The sequence below is a fragment of the Gopherus evgoodei genome, chromosome 2 (genome assembly GCF_007399415.2).
Source record: "Gopherus evgoodei ecotype Sinaloan lineage chromosome 2, rGopEvg1_v1.p, whole genome shotgun sequence".
Classification (NCBI taxonomy): domain Eukaryota; kingdom Metazoa; phylum Chordata; order Testudines; family Testudinidae; genus Gopherus; species Gopherus evgoodei.
Window position 1 is genome coordinate 283,222,202 of NC_044323.1, and position 12,240 is coordinate 283,234,441.

The 12,240-nt window shown below is 48.4% G+C and overlaps 1 long non-coding RNA gene across 2 annotated transcripts in view; it reads right to left on the reverse strand.

Moving 5' to 3' along the window:
* LOC115647131 overlaps positions 1-2,869 on the reverse strand; it is a 28,528-nt gene extending 25,659 nt beyond the window's left edge. For both annotated transcript variants that reach the window (XR_003999217.1, XR_003999219.1), the window contains exon 1: positions 2,800-2,869. This is a non-coding gene — a long non-coding RNA (uncharacterized LOC115647131). The remainder of the gene's footprint in view (positions 1-2,799) is intronic.
* Between the last annotated feature and the right edge of the window lie 9,371 nt (positions 2,870-12,240).

Here is a 12,240-nt window from a genome sequence, read left to right on the forward strand (position 1 = left end):
ACTTCATTGGATTCTACGCTTTCTTTCACATATAGTGCCACTCCACCCCCAGCATGACCTGTTCTGTCCTTCTGATATATTGTGTACCCTGGTTTTATTGTGTCCCACTGATTACCCTCATTCCACCAAGTTTCTGTGATACCTAGTATATCAATATCCTCATTTAACACAAGGCACTTTTATTCACACATCTTATTATTTAGACTGCTAGCATTTGTACATAAGCACTTAAAAAAAATTGTCACTTTTTAGCTGTCTGCCATTACATAATGTAATCGAATGGGACTCTTTTTCATTTGACTGTTTCTCATCAGATCCTACCCTAGAGTGACCTGCTGACTAAGTGCTGCTTGCACAAATTAAAGATGCCCAGGGTAGTTATAAAACTGGGTTATTTGTATTTTCAGGGCTCCTGAATGTTAAAGATTAAAATTAAATTAACTCGTTTTGTTACAAGAAAGGAAAACAGCTCCTTTCTTTTTGTAATTTCACTGTGCCCTTTTGGACATATCCATCCCTTAACCTCCACATATCTAGCAGTTTCCCTGAGGGGACGTCTAAACATTAAAACGGACTATGCCAATTACATATTAAAAACTTTAAAACTGATGCCTTGTAGTTCAAATTACTGGAGAAAACCTAGATGTTGTCAAATAAATCCTCTTTTTTGCCCTGTACACATGCTTCCACCTTTCCATAAAAGCCAGAAATAGAAGGAAAACTGCTTGCCAAATGGAATCTGAAAACCAGAATTATAGTAAAGCTTTAAAAAAAAAATTACTTGTCATCAAATTCACTCCAGAAAACTACTGAGTTTGTGTCTATGGAGACTTTAAGCAGCTTGATAATTGCTTTTAAAAAAAATTATCACACCAGTTACATAAATCAGTCAGCTTAGAGGTGAAAGTGTTCCTTGAAGTTGAAATATTATTTACACTTCATTAACAGGTCTGGGAACTTCTTGTCATCAGCCTTTCTTATTACTTTCCTGCAAAAGTACTGGCACGCAGACTCAGGTGGCATTCACTCAATGCTCTGGCAAATACAAAAACTGTACTGTGATTAGTTGCAAACTGATTGCAAAGATGCATTCTTGAGCATTATCAAGTATATCAGGGTACTTCTGTCCCAGAACAGAAAGGCTGACATTTCTCACTCATTTCAGACATGTGCCTATTTAGATAGATGCACTTTTAAAAAAATATTATGTCCACTCTGCTCCTCTAATCATGAAACAAAGATTAGCTCTATTCTGCGCAAATACAGCAAAAAGCCCATACTGAAGTTATTCTCACCGTGAAGTTGCGGTACCTTAAATACTCAAAGATAGCACCTTGCAAATAGTACAATGGAACAGATTAGGACTAAACAGGAGTGTTGTCTCTTTTCAAATCCATCCTCTACATGAGAATTTTTTTACTCAGCACAGATTTCCTGGAAGCATGACTGCAGTACAAATGAGTAATCTACATTACCAGAGTAGGTAAGCAAGTCAATCATTAACATATTTATTCGCATTCACCCATCAGATTACAGAAATATTATCCTGAATTTACAGAGGGGAATAGAGGCACAAAGAGACTGAGATTTGTACAAGGTCACACAGGAACTCTGTGGCAGAGCAGGAAGTTGAACCCTGATCTCCTATATCACAGGCTATATCACTCCTATATCACAGTGCCCTAAACACAGGACCTATCCCTCCTCTCTAAACAATATCTGTTTGCCTGTATACTTACAGTTTGTGATTCCACATGCAATCTAGTGTTTTGTTTCAGGTCTAACCCTCCTGTGGGTTAGAGTGTATGAAGTAACTACTTCCTCTGCTGGCTGATGGTCCTGGTAACTCACTTTTTCGAAGTGCATGGGTTTTGCCACAGATCCTGCATTTTGATCCTTTACCCCAGAATCCTCACTTGTGGGAAGACTACAATTTATCCCTAGCATCTGCTTCCTGAAGACTCCATGAGTGGCACCTTGAGAGGAGAATGCTGCTTATGCCCCATCCCACACTCTTGCCCTTCAGGGCCATAGCTTCCCACTTCCAACATCAGTTTCTTTGGGTAATAGGATAAGCGCTACTGGATAGCCCATCCTGCTTGAGAATCTAGTTCTCAGGAGGATGGGGCAGTCAGTGGGTAGCCTCATTTCTTCATTCTGCTCACCCCCATTTTGATAGGGGCATCAGAGCGAGGGCAAAGAGGTGGGGAGAGGAAGGGAAGAGAGGTCCTTCCCCTGCTGCCCCCCACCCACCTAGGTGGTGGGTGGGGGGAGAAAAAGCAGTTCTTCTCATGCTACCTCCCCCACAAGACAAGGGCCGATGAGGGGAGGGAAGAGAAGAGAGGTTCTTCCCATTCCATCCCCTTCCCCAATACAGAGCCAAGGGCTGGGGGGGAGGGAGGGGAGAAAGAGCCTTCCCCAACACAGGACCAACTGGGGGGAAGGGAAGGGAGGTCTTTCCCCTCCCCCAAGCAGAGAACCCCACAGTGCGGGGCACCAGGACAATGTGAGGGAAGGGGGAGCGCTCCTGTCCTGCCCACCCCGCCTGGCCCCAGTGCCCTGTACGGGGGGGGGGGGAAGCGCTCCTGTCCTGCCCACCCCGCCTGGCCCCAGTGCCCTGTACGGGGGGGGGGGGAAGCGCTCCTGTCCTGCCCACCCCGCCTGGCCCCAGTGCCCTGTACGGGGGGGTGGGGGGGCAGCGATCCTTGCTCCCCCCCGGCTCGTGCCCCAAGGCGAGGCCCTTGCCCCCTCCCCCGCGAGCCGCCGGCCCGTGGCGTCGGGCTCTCGAGCTGCCCCTACCTGCGACGGGATGGGGGCTCCGGCTCCTCCCGCGAGCGGGGCTGCGCCGGGCCCCGCCCGTCTGCCCGGGGGCCGCCCTGAGAGCCGTGGGGCGGCCGGCTCGAGCCCCGCTCCCAGCCCCCCGCCACTCCGGCCGCCTCTCCTGCTCGCCTTTAGTTTGACCTTTTCCGTGTCTCTCCGCTCCCGTCCCCGACACTCTTTGACGTCAGTCCCATAGCAACCAATCCCCGCCCCCTCCAACTCTCGCGCTCGCACACAGGGTGGGCGGGGAATCCGGCACAGAGTAGCCAATCAGCGCACAGGCCGCCGCTTCTTCCCCCCGTCCCGCCGCTCGGGCGCGCGCGCGCCGCTGCCTCGTGTCCTGGAGGCGCGCGTGCCGGAGCTGCGGGTGGGAGGGGCGCAAAGAGGGTGCTCGGCGGCGCGAGCGGTCTGTGTCGCCGCTACACCTGTGCCTGCATGTTCCAAACCCAGCGTGCGGGCAGCGGCTGCACCCTGTCCGCACGCGTAGCCTGCGCCGTGCACCGTCCTCAGCCCCTGTGCGCCTTGGCTGCGCGTCGCCTTCGTGTGGCACCGGCCGCGGGACACTAGCGAACTGTCCTTTACCGGCCCGCTCGCCTACCGAACCGCTGTGAGTGCAGGCTCAGCGGAGGGAAGAGCAGGGCAGCGGAGGGCGTCAGGGCGAAATGCTTCTGGGCTGTCGGCGGTAAGAGTTGGGAAGAAGAGCAGCTCCGCTTCCCGGCGCTGCTCCTGTGTCGGGTGCGCTTCGCCCCTGGGCAGAGGACAGGCAGGGGTGCAAGTAGAGATTCCTGCACCCGAGTTTCGTGTCGTCCGTCCCCCGCGCTCTCTCCTAATCTCTGAGGAGTTCAGTCTCCTGATTCCTCACTGCTCCTTCCTTCAGGCCACCGCTCTTGGCCCAGTGCCTTTAAGTCCAGTAGCCGTCTTCCATACACACGCTTTCTGAGGCTCCAGTTAGTGGCATTGGAAAATTGTTAGTGGTGGCACTGAAAGCCATTGAACACAGCTGTAAAGCCTGTGTATGGTGGAAACCACTTGAAGCCAGGGGTGCTTGTGCACCCTCAGCACTAGCATTCCCTTCCGATTGCTAACACAGATTCCCACAGTAACTGAAGTCAGTGACGTTACAAAAGGGATGAATTTGGCCCATTTTGTAGAAACTATACCCTTCCTCTGAGATACTACAAACACACTTTGGGCCAAAGCCAAAGACTTGCACTGTGCTACTTGCATGAGTAAAATAGCAGAGTTTGGCCTTCTGTGTTTGCTGTTGTATGACTCCAATTCATGCCTTACAGGTCCAATCTTGCAAAATTCCTATTTACTCTTTGTTGTTATTTACTTTTGTGATTCAGGATAGGGCACTTAGCTTGTAAACTCTCTGAGAACAGTATTAATTTGGCACATTTTCACTGTGTACACTTAACAGTGATATAATATTCAATTATAAACAATAAAATGAAGGATTGCAGTCTAACATAAACCACACAGCATAACATAAACACTAACATAAACCACAGGTATAGGAGGGTATGAAAAGATCAGTATCGAGAAAAGACCTAGCAACTGCAAAATACTAGTGAGGCAAAATCTATCAATTCACATATAATCTTGGGGGGGTGGCGGGGGTAACCTTGCAGTTCTTCCTTCTTCATCAAATTGTGGTGGACCCCTGCATCTAATCTCCATAAGAATAGAAACTTCTGGCTTTGAAATGCTGCCCTGAACATGTGTCCCCTCTGCAAACTTTCTTCTCAATGAGATATTGTATGGGGAGGGAAGGAATAAAAGGTGATTTCCAACAGTGGTTGGAACTATCAGAAAGGCCTGTGAAAGCCAATTTTGTCTAGAGGGGAAAAACAGAGAGTAGATCTCTGCTTACAATGAGTTCAGACACAGGCCACGTCTACACTACAACATAAAATCGAAATTATTAAAACTGGTTTTATAAAACTGGTTTTATAAAATCAATTTTACGCGTCCACACTAGGGCACATTAATTCGGTGGTGTGCGTCCATGGTCCTAGGCTACCATCGATTTCTGGAGCTGTGCACTCTGGGTAACTCAGTAAAAGAATGAGACCAAGAACTTCGATTTCCATCCACACTAACCCTAAATCGATATAGTAATATCGATTTTAGGGTTACTCCTCTCGTTGGGGAGGAGTACAGAAATCGATTTTAAGAGCCCTTAAAATCGATTTAAAGTGCCTTGTAGTGTGGATGGGTACAGCGTTAAATCCATTTAACGCTGTTTAAATCGATTTAACGCTGTAGTGTGGGCCAGGCCACAGTGAAACTCCAATCACAGAGAAGTAGGCAGAGAATCTAGAAGAATATTGATGCATTTATTCAACGCTGCTTTTAGTGAATCTCTGCTCAAAATGAAGCTGTTGTATAAAGGAAAATCACTCCAGCAATAACGATATTACAGTGAAGGATTCATTATAAATGCCTTAGTTATTGGCCAAATTCTTCCCTCAGACACATGCAGACAACTCCCACTGATTTCAGCTCTCTGATTGTTTCTTGGGCAGAATTTGGCCCTATAAAAGAGTTCATTGTGTATATACACACACGGTAATGTAGTGTTTTATAAAGGAGGGCAAGTGTAATTAAGTCAATATTATGGATGGGACTCTGAGGCATGGACAGTGGACTTTGAAGTAACACCATCACAGGACCTAACCAGATCAACCACACCATCACCGGTTCATTCACCTGCACGTCCACCAATGTAATGTATGCCATCATATGCCAGCAATGCCCCTCTGCTATGTACATCGGCCAAACTGGACAGTCTCTACGGAAAAAGATAAATGGACACAAATCAGATATTAGGAATGGCAATATACAAAAACCTGTAGGAGAACACTTCAACCTCCCTGGCCACACTATAGCAGACATTAGAGTGGCCATCCTGCAGCAAAAAAACTTCAGGACCAGACTTCAAAGAGAAACTGCTGAGCTTCAGTTCATCTGCAAATTTGACACCGTCAGCTCAGGATTAAACAAAGACTGTGAATGGCTTGCTAACTACAAAACCAGTTTCTCCTCCCTTGGTTTTCACACCTCAACTGCTAGAACAGGGCCTCATCCTCCCTGATTGAACTAATCTCGTTATCTCTAGCTTGCTTGCTAGCATATATATACCTGCCCCTGGAAATTTCCACTACATGCATCCGACGAAGTGGGTATTCACCCACGAAAGCTCATGCTCCAAAATGTCTGTTAGTCTATAAGGTGCCACAGGATTCTTTGCTGCTTTTACAAATAATTTAAAAAACATTCTCACTTAATCTTTGAAAAATAAGACACTTCACTCAGTCTGTTGCAAATAAAGCAAATATTATGCAAAGATACATAGTACCAGATAATTTTTGCATACAGATAAATGCTATTTAAGCCAATGTTCTGGCATGCTGTGTAGAAAGAGAAGAGCAACAAAAATGATTAAAGGTCTTGAAAACATGATCTATGAGAGACGATTGAAAAAACTGGATTGTTTAGTCTGGAGAAGAGAAGACTGAGAGGGGACATGATACCAGGTTTCAAGTACATAAAAGGTTGTTATAAGGAGGAGGGAGAAACATTGTTCTCTTTAACCTCTGAGAATAAGACAAAAAACAGTTGGCTTAAATTGCAGCGTGAGCAGTTTAGGCTGGACATCAGGAAAAACTTCCTAACTGTCAGGGTGGTTAAGCACTGCGATAAATTGCCTAGGGAGGTTGTGGAATCTCCATCATTGGAGATTTTAAAAAGCAGGTTAGACAAACACCTGTCAGAGCTGGCCTAGCTAATCCTTAGTCCTGCAACGAGTGCAGTGGACTGGACTAGATGACCTCTCAAGGTCCTTTCCAGTCCTATGATTCTATGAAAGTGTGTCTTGTTGACCCTTAAGAAAATGTAAAAGAAAAAGCTCTAAATGTTAAATTTTAACACTGTGTTTATATGTTTTTGGCACTTTTAAATATAAATTGAACATATCAAAGCTTTTTATTCCAAAATGCCATCAATCCATATAAATTTGACCTGTCTGCTTTATGTGTTTCTATAAACTTATAGGAAGCTTTCAAATTAAGTGGGCTGGAATATTTGATGCTTTCTTACCTGTGTGTTTCAGAGCCCACATGCGTCTGCTGTGGAAATGGTTACATTTTGCTCTATGGCTTAAATGCATGGTCTGGTGAGAGCCAGGAGACTGGGAGTCAGGCGTTCTGGGTTTTCTTCTTGGCTCTGCCACAAACTTGCTTTGTGACCTTAGGGAAGTCATTTTATGGCTGTGTGCCTGAATTTCCCCATCAGTAAATAGGGGATAATGCTTCCTGATGTAAGCAGAGTCAGGATGAGCTCTATCCTGACATCTGGTGGTGAATTCTGGCGAGTTGCGGAAAAGAACTTCAGGGGCTGATCTTATTTGCATAGGCACACTCACCCCACCTAGCATGAGCCCACAGCAGCCCCAGTGGTCACTTTGGCTGATGTGGGATCTCCAGTTTCTCTGTTATTGGGGCAGGAAGAATAAGTGTTGTTACCCTGATTATGTGAATCAAGGACAATGAAACTGTTTTATGACAGAGGGACTTGCCATCAACTAAGTACCACTCGCTAGACAAGGGACATAGGTTCCAAAACCCAGTGAACTGAGAGAGAAACTGAGGATAGGTGTTTGTATCTGATGGTATGGGCCCCTTTTGAGGGCTTGAGCTACCAATTGCTGCTCTTCCTCTGTCTACTGTGGAATATCAGAGCTGACTTTCATTTTATTAGGAGTCTAGTTACAGGCTGCTGAGCTAAATTCACTTTGGGCTAATGGTACACCAGCACTGAGGCTCCCCTACTACAATCTAAAATCACTAAAGACCTGAAATCACTGAGTGCTGTGAGGGGGCCTGAAGATATGTTGCTGAGCAGCTGGTGGAACAGAGTGGTTTGTGGGACAACTGGTGGAGAGGAGCAGTTTGTGGAACAGGTGGAGGGGCTCATGGGATGGCTGGTGGACCGGAGCAGCTGGTGGAGTAGCTCATGGTGAAGTCTGTAGCGGAACCCCAAGGAGAGGTGGGACAGTCAGCCTCGGACTATGTAAGGTTCCCCCGTAACTCCCTGTGTGCCCCTTCTCCCTGCCCCTGGGATATAAAACTCTGCAGATACACTTTTGAACTCTGAGGCTGCACTGACCAGGGACAGAGACTTTTGGGTTGTTGGACTTTTGAGTGATTTTTGGGTTGCTGGACTTAAGACCCTGAGGGGAAAAGGATACTGCCAAACTTACTTTGGGTGTGGGGGGGTAGCTTTTGCTCATGGTTTGTGTTATGAATCCTGTTTGTGGTGTTTCCCCAACGTAATACTGCATTGTTTCCCTCCTTTATTAAAAGGATTTTGCTACACTCAGACTCTGTGCTTGCGAGAGGGGAAGTATTGCCTCTTAGAGGTGCCCGGAGGGTGGTATGTAATTGTCCCAGGTCACTGGGGGCTTGGCTACACTTGGAGTTGTGCAGCGCTGGTAGTTACAGCTGTCTTCGTACAGCTGTGTAGAGACAGCGTTGCAGTGTGGCCACACTGACAGCTACCAGCGCTGCAGTGTGGCTACATTTGCAGCATTTGCAGCACTGTTGGGAGTGGTGCATTGTGGGCAGCTATCCCACAGAGCACCTCGTCCCATTTTGGCGCCGTGGGTTGTGGGAAGGGGACAGAAAGGTGCGGGTCATTCCGCTTCCTGTCCCAATGCCCCGTGGTGCAACGCTTCACATCCCATCAGTCACTGTTTTTCCATCCACATTTGGCGCCATCATGAGTCTCCCAACGGTTTGTGTGCAGCGCGATTTCTGTGGGAAATGGAGCCTGAGGTGCTGAGGACTTTGCTGATGAGTGTCGCCAGCACATCACGTTTGGCAGTTGAGCTATTCCTTCAGCTCCAAAGTGACAGTGAGGAGTCCGACGATGATATCGAGTCGCCTGACACGTGTGACACTAAATTGCTTGTGGCAGTAACGGACATGCTCAGCACCATGGAACGCCATTTTTGGGCTTTGGAAACAAGCACTGAGTGGTGGGATCACATTGTCATGGAAGTCTGGGATGACGAGCAGTGGCTGCAGAACTTTCGGATGAGAAAAGCCACTTTCATGGGACTGTGTGAGGAGCTCGCCCCCACCCTGCGGCACAAGGACACGAGATTGAGAGCTGCCCTGCCAGTGGAGAAGCGGGTGGCTATTGCAATCTAGAAGCTGGCAACTCCAGACAGCTACCGATCGGTTGGGAACCAGTTTGGAGTGGGAAAGTCAACCGTTGGAATCGTGTTGATGCAAGTTTGCAGGGTCATTAATTGCATCCTGCTAAGAAGAACCGTGACTCTGGGGAACGTGCAGGACATTCTGGATGGATTTGCACAAATGGGTTTCCCTAACTGTGGAGGGGCGATAGATGGGACGCATATTCCTATTCTTGCACCACCCCACCTAGCATCCGAGAACATTAATCAGAAGGGGTATTTCTCTATGGTTCTCCAGGCGCTTGTGGATCACCGTGGGCGTTTCATTGACATTTACACAGGCTGGCCTGGAAAGGTGCATGATGCACGCATCTTTCGGAACAGTGGCCTGTTCAGGAAGCTGCAGGCCGGGCCTTTTTTTCCCAGACCAGAAGATCACAGTAGGGGAAGTTGAAATGCCCATTGTGATCCTGGGAGACCCCGCTTACCCGTTAATGCCTTGGCTCATGAAACCGTATACAGGGAAGCTTGACAGGAGCAAGGACTGGTTCATCTACAGGCTGAGCAGGTGCCGAATGACTGTGGAGTGTGCTTTTGGCTGTTTAAAAGGGCGCTGGCGTTCTCTTTATGGGAAGCTAGATTTGAGGGAAAGCAGCATCCCTGCAGTTATATCCACGTGCTGTACCCTCCATAATATTTGTGAAGGGAAGGGTGAAACATTCAGTCAGGAATGGACCTCCGAGGTTCAACGCCTGGAGGCTATATTTGCACAGCCAGAGAGCAGGGCTACTAGAGAGGCCCAGTACAGGGCTACAAGGATTAGGGATGCCTTGAGGGAGGAATTTGAGGCTGAAAGCCAACAGTAATGTTTGGTGCCTTGCACGGAAGTGAAGTGCAATGGTTACAATAATTTGCAGTGCCTGTTTTTTCCTTGGGGTACAGTATCTTTCACTTTCTGCAATGATAAAAACTGTTTTAAAAGCCAAGAAATCATTTATTGAAAAGAAAGTAAGTAAAAGGGCAGGGGGGTAGGATGGTGAACTGTACAGTCAGAGGTTTGAATATGTCCTGCCTGGAGTGCTGTGCAATGACTGCTGCACTTCAGGATGAAAATTCTGCCTGGTGATGGGGGTTGAGTGCAGAGGGTGAGGGTCGTAGTTCTCAGGGCTGGTGGGTGAACATACAGGTGTTGGGGGCAGCTGGTGGTGGTAAGAACCTGGATGCTGGAGACGGGGGTTTTGAGCTGATATTGGGGCACAAGGGAGAGAGCTTTGTGATTGGGGGGGGCAGCACGGTAGTGCTCTGCCTGCATGGCTACAAATGACTGTATACAGTCCATTTGGCGCACCAGGAGGCTTCTCAGCTGCTTTGTGCTTTTCTTCTTAGCCAATTCCTTTCTCCTGCTTTCTCTTTCCCTCCAGTGCTGCATTTTCTCTCTCCAGTCCTGCAGCTTCTTACTCTCTCTGGCAGACTGATTCATAACTGCTTTCACCATATCTTCTTTGCTTTTTCGTGGCTTTTTCCTCAGGTTTTGTAGCTTTTCAGCAGTCTGTGATAAGGCCAGCCCATTTCTAGCAGTAGTCAAGGACACTGTTATTAGAAAAAAGACGAAAACTGAAACATTTAACAGAAAGGCAGCATTGTGTATAATCACAGTGAAGGAGTTCACAGTCTCACTTTAGCATAATTTCCACATACCAAACACAGCACATAGAGCCCACATCAGTGAAGACATGGTGAGTAAGGGGTAATGAGTGCAGGAGTTAATTAATCCTGGAAGACATCTCGCTGCCGTGGCTCACCTGGGAAGGGGAACTGATTGGTTCAGGGCTGCACTAGGGCTTCTGTGCATTGGGGAAAGCAGAGAGCTGCGGGGGGAACTGCAGTGAACACTATCCCAACATTTTCCACAGGAGTTAATTCTGGAAGCCATCTCGCTACCATGGCTCACCTGGGAAGCGGAACTGATTGGTTCAGGGCTGCACTGAGGTTTATGTGCGTTGGGGAAAGCAGAGAGCTGCAGGGGGACCTGCACTGAACACTATCCCTACATTTTCCACAGGAGTTAATCCTGGAAGATATCTCACTGCTGCGGGTTACCTGGGAAGCAAGGGAGGATCTTCTACAGCAATGCGGATTCCGCCCTGGCCCCTATGCTGCTTGCCTGTGTGCAGCAATGGTCCCTCCACCCCTCACGGCGCAGTGGCGCGGACGCGTTAGCCTGACTGGGACAAGGACCACAGTGGCTCTCCCTATAAACTTGCGCAAGTGCATTGCACACGCTCTGGCAGAAACTTTTGAAGAGATTACCGAGACCGATTACCGCCACGTGATAGACCACATCAATGGGCTATTCCACATCTAGGCATGCATGCATGCAGCCATAACCCCCACCCCCTTCTCTCCCTAAACATTTCCATCCTGAAAATAAAAGCTGCTTACCGGAAACCCGCTCCTCTGCTTCTTCTTCACCAACAAGTTCCAGCTGCTGCAACTGGCTAGCTTCCTCCTGGCTTGAGAAGAGCTCCTGGCTGCATGCTTCCTGGGACTCTGGGGTGTCTCGCCCCAGTACCCTCACTCTTGGTTTCCTCCCCCCGCCCACCTCCCTCTCCTCTCCCTGCTCTGAACTGTCCTTGGATTGGCAGTGGGGTCACCCCCAAGTATCGCGTCCAGCTCCTTGTAAAAATGGCAGGTCGTGGCGGCAGCACCTGAGCGGCAGTTTCCCTCACGGGCTTTGCAATAGGCACTCCGCAGCTCCTTTACTTTAACCCTGCACTGCACCGCATCCCGGTCATGGCCCCTTTCCATCAGGGCCTTTGATATCTGCCTATAGGTATCGTAATTCCTACGGCTGGAGCGCAGCTGTGACTGCACAGCTTCCTCCTCCCAAACACTGATGAGGTCCATCAACTCGCCATTGCTCCATGCTGGGGCTCGTTTGGAGCGTGGAGGCATGGTCACTGATTGATTGCACTCCACACCTGGCTGAGCAAACAGGAAGGGGATTTTTAAAATTCCCGGGGCATTTAAAGGGTGGGTCACCTGAGGGCAGGGCAGTAGAGTGTGAACTGATGAGCAGAGTGGCTGAACAGGTATTCTGGGATACCTCCTAATACCCTGGAAGCCAATTACAGTGCTTTTCGTGGCCACACTTAGCACTGCATCACCAGCGCTGCAATCGTTATACCCCAAGCAGACCAGGTGTACAGCCAGCG